General features: G+C 48.6%; 15 non-coding genes across 15 annotated transcripts; all 15 read right to left on the minus strand.

Moving 5' to 3' along the window:
* Positions 1-2,487: 2,487 nt before the first annotated feature.
* On the minus strand, positions 2,488-2,559 carry TRNAP-AGG (transfer RNA proline (anticodon AGG)). Its single transcript has one exon. It is a non-coding gene; the product is annotated as a tRNA-Pro (tRNA).
* A 200-nt stretch (positions 2,560-2,759) lies between these two features.
* Positions 2,760-2,831, minus strand: TRNAP-AGG (transfer RNA proline (anticodon AGG)). Its single transcript has one exon. It is a non-coding gene; the product is annotated as a tRNA-Pro (tRNA).
* A 5,430-nt stretch (positions 2,832-8,261) lies between these two features.
* On the minus strand, positions 8,262-8,333 carry TRNAP-AGG (transfer RNA proline (anticodon AGG)). The gene has a single exon. It is a non-coding gene; the product is annotated as a tRNA-Pro (tRNA).
* A 200-nt stretch (positions 8,334-8,533) lies between these two features.
* Positions 8,534-8,605, minus strand: TRNAP-AGG (transfer RNA proline (anticodon AGG)). Its single transcript has one exon. It is a non-coding gene; the product is annotated as a tRNA-Pro (tRNA).
* Positions 8,606-8,805: 200 nt separating this feature from the next.
* TRNAP-AGG (transfer RNA proline (anticodon AGG)) lies at positions 8,806-8,877 on the minus strand. The gene has a single exon. It is a non-coding gene; the product is annotated as a tRNA-Pro (tRNA).
* Positions 8,878-9,077: 200 nt separating this feature from the next.
* Positions 9,078-9,149, minus strand: TRNAP-AGG (transfer RNA proline (anticodon AGG)). The gene has a single exon. It is a non-coding gene; the product is annotated as a tRNA-Pro (tRNA).
* Positions 9,150-9,349: 200 nt separating this feature from the next.
* Positions 9,350-9,421, minus strand: TRNAP-AGG (transfer RNA proline (anticodon AGG)). The gene has a single exon. It is a non-coding gene; the product is annotated as a tRNA-Pro (tRNA).
* Positions 9,422-14,532: 5,111 nt separating this feature from the next.
* Positions 14,533-14,604, minus strand: TRNAP-AGG (transfer RNA proline (anticodon AGG)). Its single transcript has one exon. It is a non-coding gene; the product is annotated as a tRNA-Pro (tRNA).
* Positions 14,605-19,987: 5,383 nt separating this feature from the next.
* TRNAP-AGG (transfer RNA proline (anticodon AGG)) lies at positions 19,988-20,059 on the minus strand. The gene has a single exon. It is a non-coding gene; the product is annotated as a tRNA-Pro (tRNA).
* Positions 20,060-20,531: 472 nt separating this feature from the next.
* On the minus strand, positions 20,532-20,603 carry TRNAP-AGG (transfer RNA proline (anticodon AGG)). The gene has a single exon. It is a non-coding gene; the product is annotated as a tRNA-Pro (tRNA).
* A 200-nt stretch (positions 20,604-20,803) lies between these two features.
* Positions 20,804-20,875, minus strand: TRNAP-AGG (transfer RNA proline (anticodon AGG)). The gene has a single exon. It is a non-coding gene; the product is annotated as a tRNA-Pro (tRNA).
* A 198-nt stretch (positions 20,876-21,073) lies between these two features.
* On the minus strand, positions 21,074-21,147 carry TRNAP-AGG (transfer RNA proline (anticodon AGG)). Its single transcript has one exon. It is a non-coding gene; the product is annotated as a tRNA-Pro (tRNA).
* Positions 21,148-21,347: 200 nt separating this feature from the next.
* Positions 21,348-21,419, minus strand: TRNAP-AGG (transfer RNA proline (anticodon AGG)). Its single transcript has one exon. It is a non-coding gene; the product is annotated as a tRNA-Pro (tRNA).
* A 198-nt stretch (positions 21,420-21,617) lies between these two features.
* Positions 21,618-21,691, minus strand: TRNAP-AGG (transfer RNA proline (anticodon AGG)). The gene has a single exon. It is a non-coding gene; the product is annotated as a tRNA-Pro (tRNA).
* Positions 21,692-21,891: 200 nt separating this feature from the next.
* Positions 21,892-21,963, minus strand: TRNAP-AGG (transfer RNA proline (anticodon AGG)). The gene has a single exon. It is a non-coding gene; the product is annotated as a tRNA-Pro (tRNA).
* Between the last annotated feature and the right edge of the window lie 954 nt (positions 21,964-22,917).

Genomic DNA, 22,917 nt, shown 5'->3' on the forward strand with positions numbered 1-22,917 from the left:
AAGGCAATGAAAAGTATAACCTGTCCAGTCTCGCGTGGCTCGCACGCTGGTAGTGTGTAAAGACTGACTGCGTCCCATTAGTTAATATATTTCCTATATCTTCTAGATTATGATCTTGCACCATTGCAATCAAGCGTGAGGCACTCTTATCCCTTAGTGGGACATTTTTCACTCGATCAGCTGCTAAGCAAACACAATTAAAATCTCCAAGCATAATTTGAACGAAAAAACCAGTCAAAAACACAAAGGACAAGAGGAGTGTGTACTTGGACAAGAAGTATGTACCAGTATGTACCAAGAAGTATGTACAAAGGACAAGAGGAGTATGGACAAGAAGTATGTACCAACTGGCCCATATTTCAACCCTTCTCCAAGCATAATTGTTTGTCTTTCACATATCAGATACTGCTCGAGCCGTTCGAAAAACACGTCTCGTTCATTTTCGGCGTTCGGCGCATATAGGCAGATTATTCGCCAGCAAGACTCGGACATAAGAAAATCCACTAAAACAAATCTACAACTTTGGCACACAAGCACGGTCTCAACAACTATTCATAAATTGTTTCTAATGAAAATGGTACATCCACCTGACATGCCGAAAGCATGAGAAACACAAACATCGTACCTTGCTCGGAAAGGCAGCACCATGCGGTCAGTTTGTTCCTCGCTATCTATTTTCGTCTCTTGTACAGCTACTACGTCCAAGTCGTTCTCCAAGAAAAGGCGACTTAGCTGATACTGTTTCTTTCTAGCATTTAAGCCTCGAACATTGATAGTCGCAATTTTTAGTGCTGTGCTGAGATTTCTCGCCATTTATTAAAATTACATATACGCCATGGTGCATACCTCGTGAGCGCAGGCACACCAGAAAACCCGAAGCTTATTTCCAAGAAGCAAACCTATTCCCGATGCCAGCAATCCTCGAGATTCGGCTTGGGTTGCGCGGCAGAAGGCTCCAATCATTGTCCTTATTGGATAGTTGATGTGCGTCGACGTAGTCCCTAACGAACCGCAGAGCGTCAAAGCTCGCGGCTACGTTGACGTTGACGGTTTCAACACTGCTTCTCTGTCTGGTGGAACGTTGGGCTTGGGCTTCAACGACGCGCGTCGAGTCACCACCGTTTTCTTTGGTGGTTCCACAGCTCCAACGACGTCTTGTCTGTCCGCCTCGTCCGTTGTAGCTTCGCGACCACGTTTGCCGACGGTGGATTGTACAGTGACGTCCATACTTTCCGTGTGTTGGCTCGCTGGATCCTTCGAAGGTTCACCGTATTCTGCACTCAAACTTGTCTTTTCAGGCACTTCCCTCACGTCGGGCTTTTCTTCAAGGCTATGGTCTCCTTGCTGTTCATTTTCTTGCGGATGCGAGGGCATGTCTGCTGGTCGCATCTCCTTTTGAGTCACTTGACTCGACGTTCCTGCAGCATCTTCCGCGTCGGCTTCGTCCATGACGAGCTCTGCTGCGTCAGTTTTCCCGACTAGTCCTGTTACACTTGCGTACGTCTTTACACACGAACTCTCGTCATGCCCAAAACGACGGCACCGAGCACATCGAGGGACACGGCAGTCGCGTCGTATATGTCCCGCGGTGTGACAGCGCAAACACACTGGTGCTCTTCCTGGCGCAATTAGCAGCGCCAGTTGCCCACCAACACGAACCTGATGTGGGAGGTCGTCAACCTTGACGCCTGGATGGAGCTGAATGCTCACCGTCCGCGTCGTCGTACTTTTCTCGTGGATGCCATTCACACGCCACTTTTCTTTGACGTCATCTGTTACCTTCCCGAACATGGCTAGTGCAGCACGTACATCTTCATCGGGAACATTGAAAAGCAGCCAGTGCGACTTCAGGCGCAGGGCTTGGTTCGCCGGGTCAACTACAACGCAGCGGCGACCCTTCACCTTCATTTCACCGATGGTAAGAGCCTTCTTCACGCCTTCCGCATTCTTGAAGGTGACGGCCCATACGTGACTCATCTGGTACGACCCCAAGGCTAGCACCTCAGGGAGCAATGCCAGACGGTCCAACGTATCCCTGAAGTCTTGAACTCGATAAGGCCTGGCCCGAATATCGGCATGTAAAAATATGGTATTCAAAACTGTACGACCTGTAGGCAATGTAGGCAAGATGACCTCGTAATCATCACGTTCAGCAGGCGCCGCATTCCTGTTACCGCGGCTATTCATTGCCGCAAACACCGCCCCATCGGAGCATATGATAACCACGTCCGCTCTCTTCGACAGACGGAAGTGGAATCCTCCAATCATAGCCCTAGACCAATGAGCCGACGTATTTTCCCGCTTGCGGCACGTTTACACTATCGTAACATCTTGGCTCTCTGCAAAAACGAAGACATGGTCATCTTTGATCACTTCCGTGCTGAGAAGAGAATAGGAACGAATTGAAAGAAAGAACGGATAGTGTTGTCCGGGTTTATTTAAACATTGCTTTATATGCCGGCTGACATTAAAAAGAGCAATAATAACGGGCTCGTCCGGGATTTGAACCCGGGACCTCTCGCACCCTAAGCGAGAATCATACCCCTAGACCAACGAGCCGACGTATTTTCCCGCTTGCGGCACGATTACACTATCGTAACATCTTGGCTCTCTGCAAAAACGAAGACATGGTCATCTTTGATCACTTCCGTGCTGAGAAGAGAATAGGAACGTACTGAAAGAAAGAACGGATAGTGTTGTCCGGGTTTATTTAAACATTGCTTTATATGCCGGCTGACATTAAAAAGAGCAATAATAACGGGCTCGTCCGGGATTTGAACCCGGGACCTCTCGCACCCTAAGCGAGAATCATACCCCTAGACCAACGAGCTTTTTTTTTTCTTTATTGCCTGCTTAGACATTAACACACAAAAAAAACAAATCCATATACACAGTGCACCCACATCACATCAGGTGGGATGGTCGCTAAAATTTCTTGAGGCACACCAGCTCATCAAGGATGCTAACCCAGTCTGGGGTTTCGCTTTGTGCACGATACACTTCTCGTAATAGTGACATACTTTCAATGAAGTTCTCTCGCGCAGAGCACACATTCACATCAGCATGACGTACAGCCATTCTTGTTTTCCACAAACTGTGGAGACCCAGCAACATGAACATGTCGAACGGTGGCCCGTCATCGCTTTCAACTGGAAGGAACCGAATTCCATAGGGGTTTATGGGGAGTTCTTTTTTAAGAGTGCGCTGCAAGATGTCCCAGTGAAAGACAGCGTCCCAACACTCAATGAAGGCGTGTTCAATTGTTTCAGGCTTTTTACACAGCCGGCAATCGGTAGTCCAGGGTACGAATATTCCTTTCTGTTCTAGCCATACTTTAACGGGGAGGGTGTTCGTGTGTAGGTGGAAAAAGAAAGTTTTCGCAGCAGGTCTTACAGGCATCCTTTTGACTCGTTTCAGCACATCTTTTCCTGGGCCTCCACAGTAAACACTCCTATACAGTGGGATAGGTAACATACTGTCAACTAAATCTGCGTACAGTTTCTTTCTTCTCACTGAGCACAAGTACTCCAGCGAAAAACGGGCGCAGAGTATTCTAAAAGATGCAACGACTTCACGATAGTACCCAGTCGCTCTAGTGATAGCACTAGATGTGGACACAACAAATTCAGGCAGTTCTGTTGCCATTTTCGCCTGAATGACCGTGCGGAGGAAAACATTTCTTTCATCTCGCAGGAAGATGAACCGCGACACGATCTGTCTAATGAACAAGTGTGAGAGCCCAAGGCCCCCATTTCGAACTGTGCGAAAAAGATTTGTTCGACTGGATCGCTCCCAAGTGGAGTTCCAGATGAAGGTAGCAAACACTCGATGCATTTTTTGAACGTTTACACGGGACATGAACATTACTTGCATTATGTACCAAACTTTGGCAATTAAAAATATATTGCAAGCTGAAGCACGTGCAAACACTGACAATCCCCGGCCCTGCCATCCTTGTATCTTTTCTTTCATTTATTCTATTTGTCCGGTCCACAACTGCCTCGGGTTCCGATAGTGCTCAAGGGGCACTCCTAGATACAGTGGAGGCACTGTAGTCCACTGCATACCGGCGAATTTTGTGGGTGTCGCGTCCCAGCTTCCATGCCATATCCCAACACTTTTTTCGAAGTTTATCTGGGCACCAGTGTACCTACAAAAGGATCTTGCAAGGCGGACAGCCTCGACCACGCTTTCCCTGTCTTCACAAAAGACGGCGACGTCATCTGCATAAGCTAGCATTTTAACTTCTGCGGCGTGCAGCCTAAAACCACGAATGTTTTCATTCCGTATGACTGCCATACAAAAGGGTTCGAGGTACAGGGCAAAAAGCAAGGGAGACAAGGGACAGCCTTGCCGTACAGACGAGCGGAGTGGCACCCGCGAACTAAGACACTTATTAACTATAAGCTGCATGTAACAGTCTTCATAAGCCATTTTAACGCCATCTACAATGACGCTCCCAACATTACAGTACTGCAGTATAGCGAAAAGCACCTCATGTGACACCCGGTCGAACGCCTTCGCAAGGTCTAGCTGCAACATGGCCACCCGACCCCCAATGGCATCGCAACATTCAAGCACATTCCTTGCAATGTGGGTGTTCGTGAAAATGGTACGGCCTTTAATGCCACACGTCTGGTGTGGCCCTACAAGCTGCTGAATCACGCTTTGAAATCGTCGAGCCAGTACTTTCATAAATATTTTGTAATCTGTGTTGGTCAGACTTATCGGTCTGTATGAACTTACTGAAAGGAGCTTTTCCCGTTCATCGGTTTTCGGAATTAATACTATGTGCGAAGTCTGGAATGAGGGTGGTACTTTTTTAAATTCATACGCCTCTGAGAGTAGTCGGTGCAATATACACGCAAACTCCTGACTGAATGCCTTGTAAAAAGCGGCGCCTAGGCCGTCCGGCCCTGGCGATTTGCCTGATGGCAGTTCTTCTATCGCCCTTTCAATCTCGGACACAGCTATTGGTCTCTCAAGACTTTCTCTAACGTCGTCATCCAACCTTGGCATCTCGCTCATGAATTCACTCTCGAAGGCCAGTCCAGAAGGAGTCACATTGCCGAACAATTCGCGATAGTGTTCCACAAAAGCATTCTCAATCGACGAAGCGTCTGACGTCACCTCGTTTTGAAGACGTATCTGTTGGATCTCATTTCTTGACGCGTGACGCTTTTCATCGCTCATTGCCCGTTTGTTTGGTATCTCACCCATCCATAGGCGTTCGCTTCTAGCGCGTATAACTGCTGCTTTGTATCGCTCGGCGTCGATAACTTCAAGTTCGTGTCTTACTTTCTTTACGTTTTCAGCTAATAGATCGTGACCCGCATTTTGTGCGCTTGACAGATATTCTAGCTGTCTTTGCAGCTCTCTTTGTTTCTGTAATTTATCGTGCTGAAGGCTGCTTCCTCTTTCTATTGCAATGAACTTAACTTGAATCTTAAATTCCTCCCATGTGGCAGTAAAATATTCACCCTCATTTGTCATCAACTCTGTTATCTTTTCCTTAACTCTGCGCACAAATGGTTCATCATCAAGCAGCTTTTCGTTGAATTTCCACATGTTCCAGTTGAATCGTGTTCTTTTAACTTTTTCCCCAATCGAGAAGCTTACCAGGCTATGGTCCGTGAACGATTGCGGTGCGACGTTATAACTATTACAAAGGGTGATCAAGTCGTCAGAAACATACACTCTGTCCAGCCTTGCTCGGCTATTTCGCTGAATGTGCGTGTACTGCGGAATCATACCATCAGTGAGGACTAGGCCCACATCTTCTAAGTTGTGGTCTTCAATTAGTCTGCTCAAAAGGAGAGCACTTTTATCGCGAACCCTTTCCCTTTTTAGTCGGTCTTCCGGAGAACACACACAGTTAAAATCACCAAGTAATATGACAAAGCGATCACATTTTAGATATTGCTCGATACATTCAAAAAACAAAATTCGATCATTCACATTGTTTGGCGCATAAACGCATACGAGCCGCCACAAATCGTGAGAAAAAGAAAAATCTACAATAAGCAAGCGGCCAGTTTCAGAAACAGTTACACTTTCTTCAATAATACCAGCACTCTTCCGTATTAACAACGCACAGCCGCCTGATGTGCCATTCGCATGGCACACGCACACATTGTAATGCGCCGTGAAAGGCGTCACCATGCGATCGGTCTGCTCTTGGGTTTCGACCTTAGTTTCTTGTAAGGCAACTACATCGAGTTCCTTCTCCATACACAAGCGGCTAAGTTGATACTGCCTCCTTCGCGCTCCAAGGCCACGGACATTTAACGTGGCAACTCTCAGTGCTCTCTCTAGTTTCACCGCCATTTATCTGCAAAAGCAAGCCGATCGCACGGTGTCGCTGAAGAACAAGCGATCCAGACACACTGTAGAAAAATTTGCATGCATAACTTTTGCACTGAAAACCGCTCGATCCACACGCGTACCTTTAGAGCGTACGCGAAGCCCGATTCCAAAAAGGACGCCATCTCTTCACGACGTTAGTCCGGGCGCCCCAGTAGGCGCCGAGTCCTACTTAGGCGGTTTTGCCGCCGGCCGTCTGTCCGGCGGGATGTTTGGCTTCGGGCGCACGGGCACACGACGACCCGCCTGCGCTTTTGGCGGCGGCTCGTCTTTGGCCCCGTTGTCAAGGTTGCCGTCCAGGCTGCCGTCCAGGTTGCCGGTCGAGTCCCTCGCTCTTTTCATAGCCACATTGCTTGCACTCGATTCTTCGACGTCCATCAAGGGAGTTGCCGGTCCGTGCTCCGTGGCGGCCTCCTCGGCAGTGGCGGATTTTGCGGCCGATTCTTCTTTGTCTCCTTCGTCGCATGCCCTTTGCACTGCATCTTTCGGGCTCGTAGGCAGCACATTTACCACCTTCGTGGCTTTAGCAGCCGGCACATAAGGTGTTGCAACTATGTCCGCCGGTGGTACTAGCACGCGGGAAGCCTCATCAACGTCAGCCTCATCCATTAACAGGTCAGCCACGTCCTCTCGAAGCGCAGGTCCTGCGACGGATGCGTAAGTCTTAACACATTCCGTATCCTGGTGGCCGTAGCGACGGCATACTGCACATTTCGGGACGCGGCAGTCACGTCGGACATGTCCGGTGTTTCGGCACTTCAGGCAAAGGGGTGCTCTGCCCGGTACCACAACTAGGGTCTGCTCACCAGCTACACGAAGTTGATGGGGCAGGTCTTCTACGGTCATACCCGTCTTCAGAACCAGGGACACCGCCCGTGTCGACGATGCTTTATCTTGAACTCCTTGAACACGCCACTTTTCATGGAAAACGTCCGTGACTTTTCCGAACGGTAACAGGGCTGTCCGTATATCCTCGTCCGACACGTTATGAAGCATCCAATGCAACTTCAGCCGCACGGCCTGATTGGCAGGATCAACGACAATGCACCGATGTTCATTCACCTTGAGGTTCTTGGCGCTTGAAAGCTTTTTCACGCCTTCGTCGCTCTTGAAAGTAACCGCCCAAACGTGGCTCATCTGATACGCCCCTAGGGCGATGACATCAGCAAGTAGGCCTAAGCTAGCCAACGCATCTCGGAAATGTTCCACACGATACGGCCTGGCACGCACATCCGCATGCAGAAAAACTGTATTTAAAACTATCCGACCTGTCGGCAATTGAGGCAGCAAAACTTGGTATTCCGGGTCTTCTGAGGCAAAACTCCTGGTACCGCGGCCCTGCTGGGCCGCTGAAGCCGCTCCTACGCAGCTCATGATCGGCACGTCCGCTCGCTAGCGCGGCAGAAAGCCGAATCCCTAGACCAACGAGCCGACGTACTTTCTCGCTTGCGGCACGTTTACACTATCGGAACATCTTGGCTCTCTGCAAAAACGAAGACATGGTCATCTTTGATCACTTCCGTGCTGAGAATAGGAACGTACTGAAAGAAAGAACGGATAGTGTTGTCCGGGTTTATTTAAACATTGCTTTATATGCCGGCTGACATTAAAAAGAGCAATAATAACGGGCTCGTCCGGGATATGAACCCGGGACCTATCGCACCCTAAGCAAGAATCATACCCCTAGACCAACGAGCCGACGTATTTTCCCGCTTGCGGCACGTTTACACTATCGTAACATCTTGGCTCTCTGCAAAAACGAAGACATGGTCGTCTTTGATCACTTCCGTGCTGAGAAGAGAATAGGAACGTACTGAAAGAAAGAACGGATAGTGTTGTCCGGGTTTATTTAAACATTGCTTTATATGCCGGCTGACATTAAAAAGAGCAATAATAACGGGCTCGTCCGGGATTTGAACCCGGGACCTCTCGCACCCTAAGCGAGAATAATACCCCTAGACCAACGAGCCGACGTATTTTCTCGCTTGCGGCACGTTTACACTATCGTAACATCTTGGCTCTCTGCAAAAACGAAGACATGGTCATCTTTGATCACTTCCGTGCTGAGAAGAGAATAGGAACGTACTGAAAGAAAGAACGGATAGTGTTGTCCGGGTTTATTTAAACATTGCTTTATATGCCGGCTGACATTAAAAAGAGCAATAATAACGGGCTCGTCCGGGATTTGAACCCGGGACCTCTCGCACCCTAAGCGAGAATCATACACCTAGACCAACGAGCCGACGTATTTTCCCGCTTGCGGCACGTTTACACTATCGTAACATCTTGGCTCTCTGCAAAAACGAAGACATGGTCATCTTTGATCACTTCCGTGCTGAGAAGAGAATAGGAACGTACTGAAAGAAAGAACGGATAGTGTTGTCCGGGTTTATTTAAACATTGCTTTATATGCCGGCTGACATTAAAAAGAGCAATAATAACGGGCTCGTCCGGGATTTGAACCCGGGACCTCTCGCACCCTAAGCGAGAATCATACCCCTAGACCAACGAGCCGACGTATTTTCCCGCTTGCGGCACCCTTACACTATCGCAACATCTTGGCTCTCTGCAAAAACGAAGACATGGTCATCTTTGATCACTTCCGTGCTGAGAAGAGAATAGGAACGTACTGAAAGAAAGAACGGATAGTGTTGTCCGGGTTTATTTAAACATTGCTTTATATGCCGGCTGACATTAAAAAGAGCAATAATAACGGGCTCGTCCGGGATTTGAACCCGGGACCTCTCGCACCCTAAGCGAGAATCATACCCCTAGACCAACGAGCCGACGTACTTTCTCGCTTGCGGCACGTTTACACTATCGTAACATCTTGGCTCTCTGCAAAAACGAAGACATGGTCATCTTTGATCACTTCCGTGCTGAGAAGAGAATAGGAACGTACTGAAAGAGAGAACGGATAGTGTTGTCCGGGTTTATTTAAACATTGCTTTATATGCCGGCTGACATTAAAAAGAGCAATAATAACGGGCTCGTCCGGGATTTGAACCCGGGACCTCTCGCACCCTAAGCGAGAATCATACCCCTAGACCAACGAGCCTTTTTTTTTTTTTTTTTTTTATTGCCAGACCTCGACATATCACAACACAAATTCCTAAATGATATAAACAAAGACCAAAGAAGCAAAAAGGGATGAATACACAAACGGAACAAGGAACAGTAATATTTACATTCGCTGCCGTCCGCTACTGTGGCACGACGTTGTCGGATTAAAATTCCTTTAGTGCTGTAAGGGGTTCAACCCTCGACAGCCACTCAGGAACAGGCTGTTGCATCTTCATCACTTCCACATACCGTTGCATGGATTCACAAAAGTACAGACGCGCCGGTCGGGCATCCGGGTCACAATGGTAACCCGCCATTCTTGCGCGCCATAAACAGTGGAGGCCCGTAAGCATGATCAGGTCGTACGGGAAACCTTCGTCGTCATATACTGGCAGAAACCTGATTCCGTGGGGATCTATAGGTAGCTCCTTTTTTAGAGTCCTTTGTAACACGTCCCAGAAAAAGACCCCTTCCCAACAGTGGATGAAGACGTGATCTATGCTTTCTGTTTTTTTACATATAAGGCAGTTGGTTCCCCATGGCATGTAGAACCCACGTTGTTCAAGGAAGATTTTAACAGGTACAGTACCAGTGTGTAATTTAAAAAAGAACGATTTAGTGGCTGGTTGAACTGGCATCTTCTTCACCCTTTTCAATACATCTAGGCCTGGGCCTCCACTGTACGGGGCTCTGTACATAGGTACCAGCAAAACACTGTCACATAAATCACGATATAACTTTTTCCGTTTTACACTCCACAAATATGCACTTGAAAAACGAACACGCAAAAAGGAAACACTCTGAACTATTTCCCGAAAGAAACCACGGACTGGTCCTGGCATTATTTCCGTACCAACAATGAATTCAGGAAGTGATCTTGACAGCCTCATTTGGATCACCGTGCGCAGAAATGGGTCGTTTGTATCTCGAAAGAAGGAGAATCTATTCACCAGTTGACGCAAGAAGAGGTGCGCCAACCCCAGACCACCATCCTTCACGCGCCGGAAGAGATTATCTCGGCTACATCGCTCCCAGCTCGATGCCCACACGAATACAGCGAACACGCGGTGCAGTTTCTGCACATTAATACGAGAGCACTGTAGTACCTGCATTACGTACCAGATCTTTGTCACGAGAAACATGTTGCACGCTGTAGCTCTCGCGAATATTGACAAGTAACAGGCGTTCCATCGGTCGGCTTTTTCTTTTAGTTGTTTTGTCCGCTCCTTCCAGTACTCGCTACTGTCCTTGTAGGCATCAAGGGGTGCTCCAAGGTACTTAACTGGCGTCGTGACCCAGTTTACGTTCGAAAAGTGGTCTGGTGTAGACGCCCATCTTCCATGCCAAAACCCCAAACATTTCTGCCAGTTAACGTAGCTGTTAGTGACGTTACCAAACTTTTTGACGATGTTAACAGTATTCAATACACTTTGTTTGTCCTTACAGCACACAGCCACATCGTCAGCGTATGCTAGTAGCTTCACTTCTGCTGATTGAAGACTAAACCCCTTAATACATTCATTTTCAATGATGGCCAGACATAGCGTTTCTATGTAGACACAAAACAGGAGTGGACTGAGTGGACAACCCTGGCGAACGGAGCGCTTCACGTTAATGGGGGCCCCCAACATCTGATTAATTATAAGTCTGGTATAGCAGCTCCGGTACGCCATGGTCACCCCTTCAGCGATTATGTGGCCAAAATTAACGTGTTCAAGGATGGTAAGCAATATGTCGTGAGAAACGCAATCAAACGCCTTCTCCAAGTCTAGCTGGAGGATGGCTACTGCATCGCACATGGCGTCACAACACTCCAGCACACACTTCATTTTATGGATGTTAGTGAAAATGGTTCTTCCACGAATACCACACGTCTGGTGTGGGCCGACTACTTCCTGAATAACTGACTGGACCCGTCGTGCCAACACCTTCATCAATATTTTGTAGTCGCAGTTAGTAAGCGCTATGGGTCTGTAGGAGGAAAGTTGCTTGAGCTTTTCGGTCTCTTCTGTTTTCGGTATTAGTACTGTATGGGACTGGCCAAAGGATGGTGGAAGTATTTTCAGTTCATATGCTTCATTGAAAACTGCTGTTAACATAGGAGCTAGGTGGCTCTTGAACGATTTGTACCAAGCGGCACAAAGACCGTCTGGACCTGGCGACTTCCCAGGATTCAGGTCTTCGATGGCTTTCATCACTTCATGTTCTGTTAATGGTCGTTCTAAGGTTTCTTTAACCTCACTCGACAGCTGTGGGATTCGTTGCAAAAATAACTTCTTGAAATCGTGCATGTTGACAGGCCTGAATGTAAAAAGTTCTTTGTAATGCTCAAAGAAAGCACGCCCTATATTATTGTTATCCGTTAATACCACTCCTTCATATTCGATAGCCTCAATCTGCTTACGTCTCGAGTGCTTTTTTTCTAACCCCAGTGCTCTTTTCGTTGGCGTTTCCCCGCATGATAGCCTTTCTGCTCTGGCGCGCACTAGCGCACCTCGGAAGCGATCTTCGTCGAATACCTCGAGCTTCTTCTTAACGGCGCGCATATCTTGTTGATAGGCGCCAGGTTGCATGCATTCAAGCTTCGCAAATTTTTCTAGCAATGTTGTTAAATCCTTTTCTCTGGCCTTTTGTTCATATCGCAGTACGCTACTTCTTTCAATTGCCTTCAATTTAATGCTTTGCTTCAGCAACTCCCATTCCTCACCAAATTTCGTAGAACTGTCTGTTCCAAAAGAATTCAGAGCAGCCACTACATTTTCGTTAAAAGTTTCATCCCGTAACAGCTCTGCATTCAATTTCCACAGTTCCCAGACGAACTTGTTTCGTTCTTTCTTCCTGCCCACCGTGCATTTTACCAGGCAGTGGTCAGAATATGATATGGCCGTAACTGTGTAGCACTGGCATTTTTCAACTAAATCATATGAAAGATAGATACGGTCTAAGCGTGCGTGACTTGTGCCCTGAAAGTGAGTGTAGCTTACGTCTCCGTGACCGCGAAAACATTCTGCGATATCTTCTAATTCGAATTCGTGTGTGATCTGCGCCAGGATATCACTACTTTTGTCACAAACCACGCGACGCGTAGACCTATCCTCAGCTTTCAATACGCAGTTGAAGTCGCCTACACAGGCTATCATTTTTTGCACATGTAAATGATGCTTTAAACTCAAAAAGAAATTTGCCCTCTCTTGCACAGTATTAGGCGCATAAATGCAAAACACGCGCCATTGGACATTACAATAGCTGAAGTCACAAAAGACAAGTCGACCAGAACTACAGGAGAAGTAACCATCTATAACAAGACCAGGGAGCTTCCTCACGAACAGCACACACCCTGCCGAAGTCCCTAAGGCGTGGCTCACTACCGTATAGTAGTTATACGTGAACCTTTGCACCATGCTCCCGGTCTCCTCCTCGCCGTCTACCTTGGTTTCTTGCACGGCTAAAACGTCGAGGTCGTGGTCCACTAGTAGTCTGTAAACCTGACTCTGTTTCCTTTTGGCGGCCAGACCTCGAACGTTTAGCGTGCCGAGGCTAAGCGACGGGTTGGTAGCCATTATTGGTGAAAACCCGAGGGGAGAAGGCCCGGAGCATGGTGCTCACCTTAACGTCTAGCTGACCGCTAGACGCCTCCGTGGCCATCCGGCGGCCGTCGCCCGGGTTCCTCTTTGGTCGGCTTCGGGGTTAGCCTACGGTCAGTCTCCAGGTTCGGCTTGGGCTTGAGGGTGGAGCGCCTTCCAGGTAGCGTCTTAACGGGTGGTGCCTCGGAGTCACCGCCGGCCTTTCCGTCGACTTTCTCCTCGTGCTGCAGGGATCTCTTGACCGGTGCCGAGACGGATTCGACGCGGGCGCTAGCAGGGGTGGCGTTGTCGTCCGCCTCTGCCTGCGTTGCATCCGTAGCTGGCTGGTGGCTCTCATTTTCTTGCGGGGCCGTCTTCACGCTCTCGACTGTAGCCGCTGGTTCTTTGGGGGGAGGGATATTCCTTCCTCCTTCGGCTTGCTTGGTCGTCGTGCCGGTTTCTGCCGCCACTTTGCCGTTTCCAGCTCCCGTGGCCGCTTCCTCCGCCTCGGTCACGTCCATTACATGGTCTAACGTCGACGGCTCGCTCTCCGCCGAACCCGCGGCTACTGCGTATGAACGCACACAGTCCGCGTCGTTGTGTCCAAAAAGCCTGCACCGCGAGCAACGGGGAACCTTGCATTCACGACGAACGTGGCCAGAGCCCCGGCAGCGCAGGCACTGCATGGGACGTCCTGGGGCTACCACCAGCGCAAGCTCGCCGGCGACGCGGATCTGGTGGGGCAGGTCGTCGACGTTCATTCCTGCCTTCAGCTGCAGCAGCACTGCTCGGGTCGTCGAGCCCTTGTCGGAAACGCCATCCACTCGCCAGCGCTCCCGGGTCACTTCCGTCACCTTGCCGAAGGAGGCCAGCGCGGTCTTGACGTCTTCCTCGTCCACCCCATGCAGAAGCCAGTGGATACGAAGGTTCACCTGTTGTTCCTTGGGGTCGATGACCAGGCAGCGACGCCCCTTCACCTGCAGCTCCTTCAGGGCCGCCAGCTTTTCGGCAGCCTCGGCTGTCTTCATCGTCACCGCCCATACATGGTTTATTTGGTATGCCCCAAGGGCGACGACGCCAGAGAGCATACCAACAGCTTGAAGCGCGTCTCGAAAATCTTCTACACGAAACGGGCGAACACGAGCGTCGCCGTGCAAAAAAACTGTGTTCAAAACAATACGTCCTGTAGGTAGGCGAGGCAAAATTATCTGGTAATCTTTATCTTCTTCCGTCGAAAGCCTGTTGCCGCGGCTAACAGCCGCATATGCCGCTCCATTGGAGCCCACGATCCCGCGATCCGTTCAGCTCGGGAGCCGGAAGCAGAATGCCTAGACCAACGAGCCGACGTATTTTCCCGCTTGCGGCACGTTTACACTATCGTAACATCTTGGCTCTCTGCAAAAACGAAGACATGGTCATCTTTGATCACTTCCGTGCTGAGAAGAGAATAGGAACGTACTGAAAGAAAGAACGGATAGTGTTGTCCGGGTTTATTTAAACATTGATTTATATGCCGGCTGACATTAAAAAGAGCAATAATAACGGGCTCGTCCGGGATTTGAACCCGGGACCTCTCGCACCCTAAGCGAGAATCATACCCCTAGACCAACGAGCCGACGTACTTTCTCGCTTGCGGCACGTTTACACTATCGTAACATCTTGGCTCTCTGCAAAAACGAAGACATGGTCATCTTTGATCACTTCCGTGCTGAGAAGAGAATAGGAACGTACTGAAAGAAAGAACGGATAGTGTTGTCCGGGTTTATTTAAACATTGCTTTATATGCCGGCTGACATTAAAAAGAGCAATAATAACGGGCTCGTCCGGGATATGAACCCGGGACCTATCGCACCCTAAGCAAGAATCATACCCCTAGACCAACGAGCCTTTTTTTTTTTTCTTTATTGCCAGTCCTCGACATATCACAACACAAATTCCTAAATGATATAAACAAAGACCAAAGAAGCAAGAAGGGATGAATACACAAACGGAACAAGGAACAGTAATATTTACATTCGCTGCCGTCCGCTACTGTGGCACGACGTTGTCGGATTAAAATTCCTTTAGTGCTGTAAGGGGTTCAACCCTCGACAGCCACTCAGGAACAGGCTGTTGCATCTTGATCACTTCCACATACCGTTGCATGGATTCACAAAAGTACAGACGCGCCGGTCGGGCATCCGGGTCACAATGGTAACCCGCCATTCTTGCGCGCCACAAACAGCGGAGGCCCGTAAGCATGATCAGGTCGTACGGGAAACCTTCGTCGTCATATACTGGCAGAAACCTGATTCCGTGGGGATCTATAGGTAGCTCCTTTTTTAGAGTCCTTTGTAACACGTCCCAGAAAAAGACCCCTTCCCAACAGTGGATGAAGACGTGATCTATGCTTTCTGTTTTTTTACATATAAGGCAGTTGGTTCCCCATGGCATGTAGAACCCACGTTGTTCAAGGAAGATTTTAACAGGTACAGTACCAGTGTGTAATTTAAAAAAGAACGATTTAGTGGCTGGTTGAACTGGCATCTTCTTCACCCTTTTCAATACATCTAGGCCTGGGCCTCCACTGTACGGGGCTCTGTACATAGGTACCAGCAAAACACTGTCACATAAATCACGATATAACTTTTTCCGTTTTACACTCCACAAATATGCACTTGAAAAACGAACACGCAAAAAGGAAACACTCTGAACTATTTCCCGAAAGAAACCACGGACTGGTCCTGGCATTATTTCCGTACCTACAACGAATTCGGGAAGTGATCTTGACAGCCTCATTTGGATCACCGTGCGCAGAAATGGGTCGTTTGTATCTCGAAAGAAGGAGAATCTATTCACCAGTTGACGCAAGAAGAGGTGCGCCAACCCCAGACCACCATCCTTCACGCGCCGGAAGAGATTATCTCGGCTACATCGCTCCCAGCTCGATGCCCACACGAATACAGCGAACACGCGGTGCAGTTTCTGCACATTAATACGAGAGCACTGTAGTACCTGCATTACGTACCAGATCTTTGTCACGAGAAACATGTTGCACGCTGTAGCTCTCGCGAATATTGACAAGTAACAGGCGTTCCATCGGTCGGCTTTTTCTTTTAGTTGTTTTGTCCGCTCCTTCCAGTACTCGCTACTGTCCTTGTAGGCATCAAGGGGTGCTCCAAGGTACTTAACTGGCGTCGTGACCCAGTTTACGTTCGAAAAGTGGTCTGGTGTAGACGCCCATCTTCCATGCCAAAACCCCAAACATTTCTGCCAGTTAACGTAGCTGTTAGTGACGTTACCAAACTTTTTGACGATGTTAACAGTATTCAATACACTTTGTTTGTCCTTACAGCACACAGCCACATCGTCAGCGTATGCTAGTAGCTTCACTTCTGCTGATTGAAGACTAAACCCCTTAATACATTCATTTTCAATGATGGCCAGACATAGCGTTTCTATGTAGACACAAAACAGGAGTGGACTGAGTGGACAACCCTGGCGAACGGAGCGCTTCACGTTAATGGGGGCCCCCAACATCTGATTAATTATAAGTCTGGTATAGCAGCTCCGGTACGCCATGGTCACCCCTTCAGCGATTATGTGGCCAAAATTAACGTGTTCAAGGATGGTAAGCAATATGTCGTGAGAAACGCAATCAAACGCCTTCTCCAAGTCTAGCTGGAGGATGGCTACTGCATCGCACATGGCGTCACAACACTCCAGCACACACTTCATTTTATGGATGTTAGTGAAAATGGTTCTTCCACGAATACCACACGTCTGGTGTGGGCCGACTACTTCCTGAATAACTGACTGGACCCGTCGTGCCAACACCTTCATCAATATTTTGTAGTCGCAGTTAGTAAGCGCTATGGGTCTGTAGGAGGAAAGTTGCTTGAGCTTTTCGGTCTCTTCTGTTTTCGGTATTAGTACTGTATGGGACTGGCCAAAGGATGGTGGAAGTATTTTCAGTTCATATGCTTCATTGAAAACTGCTGTTAACATAGGAGCTAGGTGGCTCTTGAACGATTTGTACCAAGCGGCACAAAGACCGTCTGGACCTGGCGACTTCCCAGGATTCAGGTCTTCGATGGCTTTCATCACTTCATGTTCTGTTAATGGTCGTTCTAAGGTTTCTTTAACCTCACTCGACAGCTGTGGGATTCGTTGCAAAAATAACTTCTTGAAATCGTGCATGTTGACAGGCCTGAATGTAAAAAGTTCTTTGTAATGCTCAAAGAAAGCACGCCCTATATTATTGTTATCCGTTAATACCACTCCTTCATATTCGATAGCCTCAATCTGCTTACGTCTCGAGTGCTTTTTTTCTAACCCCAGTGCTCTTTTCGTTGGCGTTTCCCCGCATGATAGCCTTTCTGCTCTGGCGCGCACTAGCGCACCTCGGAAGCGATCTTCGTCGAATACCTCGAGCTTCTTCTTAACGGCGCGCATATCTTGTTGATAGGCGCCAGGTTGCATGCATTCAAGCTTCGCAAATTTTTCTAGCAATGTTGTTAAATCCTTTTCTCTGGCCTTTTGTTCATATCGCAGTACGCTACTTCTTTCAATTGCCTTCAATTTAATGCTTTGCTTCAGCAACTCCCATTCCTCACCAAATTTCGTAGAACTGTCTGTTCCAAAAGAATTCAGAGCAGCCACTACATTTTCGTTAAAAGTTTCATCCCGTAACAGCTCTGCATTCAATTTCCACAGTTCCCAGACGAACTTGTTTCGTTCTTTCTTCCTGCCCACCGTGCATTTTACCAGGCAGTGGTCAGAATATGATATGGCCGTAACTGTGTAGCACTGGCATTTTTCAACTAAATCATATGAAAGATAGATACGGTCTAAGCGTGCGTGACTTGTGCCCTGAAAGTGAGTGTAGCTTACGTCTCCGTGACCGCGAAAACATTCTGCGATATCTTCTAATTCGAATTCGTGTGTGATCTGCGCCAGGATATCACTACTTTTGTCACAAACCACGCGACGCGTAGACCTATCCTCAGCTTTCAATACGCAGTTGAAGTCGCCTACACAGGCTATCATTTTTTGCACATGTAAATGATGCTTTAAACTCAAAAAGAAATTTGCCCTCTCTTGCACAGTATTAGGCGCATAAATGCAAAACACGCGCCATTGGACATTACAATAGCTGAAGTCACAAAAGACAAGTCGACCAGAACTACAGGAGAAGTAACCATCTATAGCAAGACCAGGGAGCTTCCTCACGAACAGCACACACCCTGCCGAAGTCCCTAAGGCGTGGCTCACTACCGTATAGTAGTTATACGTGAACCTTTGCACCATGCTCCCGGTCTCCTCCTCGCCGTCTACCTTGGTTTCTTGCACGGCTAAAACGTCGAGGTCGTGGTCCACTAGTAGTCTGTAAACCTGACTCTGTTTCCTTTTGGCGGCCAGACCTCGAACGTTTAGCGTGCCGAGGCTAAGCGACGGGTTGGTAGCCATTATTGGTGAAAACCGGAGGGGAGAAGGCCCGGAGCATGGTGCTCACCTTAACGTCTAGCTGACCGCTAGACGCCTCCGTGGCCATCCGGCGGCCGTCGCCCGGGTTCCTCTTTGGTCGGCTTCGGGGTAAGCCTACGGTCAGTCTCCAGGTTCGGCTTGGGCTTGAGGGTGGAGCGCCTTCCAGGTAGCGTCTTAGCGGGTGGTGCCTCGGAGTCACCGCCGGCCTTTCCGTCGACTTTCTCCTCGTGCTGCAGGGATCTCTTGACCGGTGCCGAGACGGATTCGACGCGGGCGCTAGCAGGGGTGGCGTTGTCGTCCGCCTCTGCCTGCGTTGCATCCGTAGCTGGCTGGTGGCTCTCATTTTCTTGCGGGGCCGTCTTCACGCTCTCGACTGTAGCTGCTGGTTCTTTGGGGGGAGGGATATTCCTTCCTCCCTCGGCTTGCTTGGTCGTCGTGCCGGTTTCTGCCGCCACTTTGCCGTTTCCAGCTCCCGTGGCCGCTTCCTCCGCCTCGGTCACGTCCATTACATGGTCTAACGTCGACGGCTCGCTCTCCGCCGAACCCGCGGCTACTGCGTATGAACGCACACAGTCCGCGTCGTTGTGTCCAAAAAGCCTGCACCGCGAGCAACGGGGAACCTTGCATTCACGACGAACGTGGCCAGAGCCCCGGCAGCGCAGGCACTGCATGGGACGTCCTGGGGCTACCACCAGCGCAAGCTCGCCGGCGACGCGGATCTGGTGGGGCAGGTCGTCGACTTTCATTCCTGCCTTCAGCTGCAGCAGCACTGCTCGGGTCGTCGAGCCCTTGTCGGAAACGCCATCCACTCGCCAGCGCTCCCGGGTCACTTCCGTCACCATGCCGAAGGAGGCCAGCGCGGTCTTGACGTCTTCGTCGTCCACCCCATGCAGAAGCCAGTGGATACGAAGCTTCACCTGTTGTTCCTTGGGGTCGATGACCAGGCAGCGACGCCCCTTCACCTGCAGCTCCTTTAGGGCCGCCACCTTTTCGGCAGCCTCGGCTGTCTTCATCGTCACCGCCCATACATGGTTTATTTGGTATGCCCCAAGGGCGACGACGCCAGAGAGCATACCAACAGCTTGAAGCGCGTCTCGAAAATCTTCTACACGAAACGGGCGAACACGAGCGTCGCCGTGCAAAAAAACTGTGTTCAAAACAATACGTCCTGTAGGTAGGCGAGGCAAAATTATTTGGTAATCTTTATCTTCTTCCGTCGAAAGCCTGTTGCCGCGGCTAACAGCCGCATATGCCGCTCCATTGGAGCCCATGATCCCGCGATCCGTTCAGCTCGGGAGCCGGAAGCAGAATGCGCGTCTAGACCAACGAGCCGACGTATTTTCTCGCTTGCGGCACGTTTACACTATCGTAACATCTTGGCTCTCTGCAAAAACGAAGACATGGTCATCTTTGATCACTTCCGTGCTGAGAAGAGAATAGGAACGTACTGAAAGAAAGAACGGATAGTGTTGTCCGGGTTTATTTAAACATTGCTTTATATGCCGGCTGACATTAAAAAGAGCAATAATAACGGGCTCGTCCGGGATTTGAACCCGGGACCTCTCGCACCCTAAGCGAGAATCATACACCTAGACCAACGAGCCGACGTACTTTCTCGCTTGCGGCACGTTTACACTATCGTAACATCTTGGCTCTCTGCAAAAACGAAGACATGGTCATCTTTGATCACTTCCGTGCTGAGAAGAGAATAGGAACGTAGTGAAAGAAAGAACGGATAGTGTTGTCCGGGTTTATTTAAACATTGCTTTATATGCCGGCTGACATTAAAAAGAGCAATAATAACGGGCTCGTCCGGGATTTGAACCCGGGAGCTATCGCACCCTAAGCGAGAATCATACCCCTAGACCAACGAGCCGACGTATTTTCCCGCTTGCGGCACGTTTACACTATCGTAACATCTTGGCTCTCTGCAAAAACGAAGACTTGGTCATCTTTGATCACTTCCGTGCTGAGAAGAGAATAGGAACGTACTGAAAGAAAGAACGGATAGTGTTGTCCGGGTTTATTTAAACATTGCTTTATATGCCGGCTGACATTAAAAAGAGCAACAATAACGGGCTCGTCCGGGATTTGAACCCGGGACCTCTCGCACCCTAAGCGAGAATCATTCCCCTAGACCACCGAGCCGACGTATTTTCCCGCTTGCGGCACGTTTACACTATCGTAACATCTTGGCTCTCTGCAAAAACGAAGACACGGTCATCTTTGATCACTTCCGTGCTGAGAAGAGAATAGGAACGTACTGAAAGAAAGAACGGATAGTGTGGTCCGGGTTTATTTAAACATTGCTTTATATGCCGGCTGACATTAAAAAGAGCAATAATAACGGGCTCGTCCGGGATTTGAACCCGGGACCTCTCGCACCCTAAGCGAGAATCATACCCCTAGACCAACGAGCCGACGTATTTTCCCGCTTGCGGCACGTTTACACTATCGTAACATCTTGGCTCTCTGCAAAAACAAAGACATGGTCATCTTTGATCACTTCCGTGCTGAGAAGAGAATAGGAACGTACTGAAAGAAAGAAGGGATAGTGTTGTCCGGGTTTATTTAAACATTACTTTATATGCCGGCTGACATTAAAAAGAGCAATAATAACGGGCTCGTCCGGGATTTGAACCCGGGACCTCTCGCACCCTAAGCGAGAATCATACCCCTAGACCAACGAGCGGACGTATTTTCCCGCTTGCGGCACGTTTACAGTATCGTAACATCTTGGCTCTCTGCAAAAACGAAGACATGGTCATCTTTGATCACTTCCGTGCTGAGAAGAGAATAGGAACGTACTGAAAGAAAGAACGGATAGTGTTGTCCGGGTTTATTTAAACATTGCTTTATATGCCGGCTTACATTAAAAAGAGCAATAATAACGGGCTCGTCCGGGATTTGAACCCGGGACCTCTCGCACCCTAAGCGAGAATCATACCCCTAGACCAACGAGCCGACGTATTTTCCCGCTTGCGGCACGTTTACACTATCGTAACATCTTGGCTCTCTGCAAAAACAAAGACATGGTCATCTTTGATCACTTCCGTGCTGAGAAGAGAATAGGAACGTACTGAAAGAAAGAAGGGATAGTGTTGTCCGGGTTTATTTAAACATTACTTTATATGCCGGCTGACATTAAAAAGAGCAATAATAACGGGCTCGTCCGGGATTTGAACCCGGGACCTCTCGCACCCTAAGCGAGAATCATACCCCTAGACCAACGAGCGGACGTATTTTCCCGCTTGCGGCACGTTTACAGTATCGTAACATCTTGGCTCTCTGCAAAAACGAAGACATGGTCATCTTTGATCACTTCCGTGCTGAGAAGAGAATAGGAACGTACTGAAAGAAAGAACGGATAGTGTTGTCCGGGTTTATTTAAACATTGCTTTATATGCCGGCTGACATTAAAAAGAGCAATAATAACGGGCTCGTCCGGGATTTGAACCCGGGACCTCTCGCACCCTAAGCGAGAATCATACCCCTAGACCAACGAGCCGACGTATTTTCCCGCTTGCGGCACGTTTACACTATCGTAACATCTTGGCTCTCTGCAAAAACGAAGACATGGTCATCTTTGATCACTTCCGTGCTGAGAAGAGAATAGGAACGTACTGAAAGAAAGAACGGATAGTGTTGTCCGGGTTTATTTAAACATTGCTTTATATGCCGGCTGACATTAAAAAGAGCAATAATAACGGGCTTGTCCGGGACCTCTGGCACCCTAAGCGAGAATCATACCCCCAGACCAACGAGTTTTTTTTTCTTTATTGCCTGTTTGCAGCACAAACGAAGAACACATTCAAATGCTAAAACATGTCAACCATACTTTGGCTAACATTTTATATTAAAATCGCTTCAGCTTGATCAGTTATTCAAGAATAGCCACCCACTCGGGAGGCTCACTCTGGGCGCGATATATTTCCCGAATATACGCGACACTTTCGATGAAGTTTATTCTCGCCTGACGGGTATCGACGTCCGAGTGTCGCACTGCCATTCTCGTTTTCCACAGACTGTGGAGGCCAAGGAGCATAAACATATCGTACGGAACTCCTCCTTCGTTATCGGTTGGCAAATATCGAATACCAAGAGGTGTAATCGGTAGTTCTTTTTTAATTGTACGTTGTAAGACATCATAATGTAATATTGGATCCCAGCAATCGATGAAAACGTGTTCAATGGTCTCTGGCTTTTTACAAAGTAAGCAGCTTACTGTCCATGGCACATATATTCCTTTTTCGTCTAACCATGTTTTTACGGGTAGCGTGTTTGTGTGTAGCTTAAAGAAAAACGTTTTTTGAGAGGGTCTAATTGGCATAATTTTCACCCGTTTCAGTACATTATCTCCTTGGCCTCCCCAGTTTAAAGACCTGTACAATGGTATTGGCAACATTGTGTGAACTAAGTCTTTATACAGTGTTTTTCTTGTCACAGAGCACAGATATTCCAT

The sequence above is a fragment of the Dermacentor variabilis genome, chromosome 1, assembly GCF_050947875.1.
Source record: "Dermacentor variabilis isolate Ectoservices chromosome 1, ASM5094787v1, whole genome shotgun sequence".
NCBI classification, from domain to species: domain Eukaryota; kingdom Metazoa; phylum Arthropoda; class Arachnida; order Ixodida; family Ixodidae; genus Dermacentor; species Dermacentor variabilis.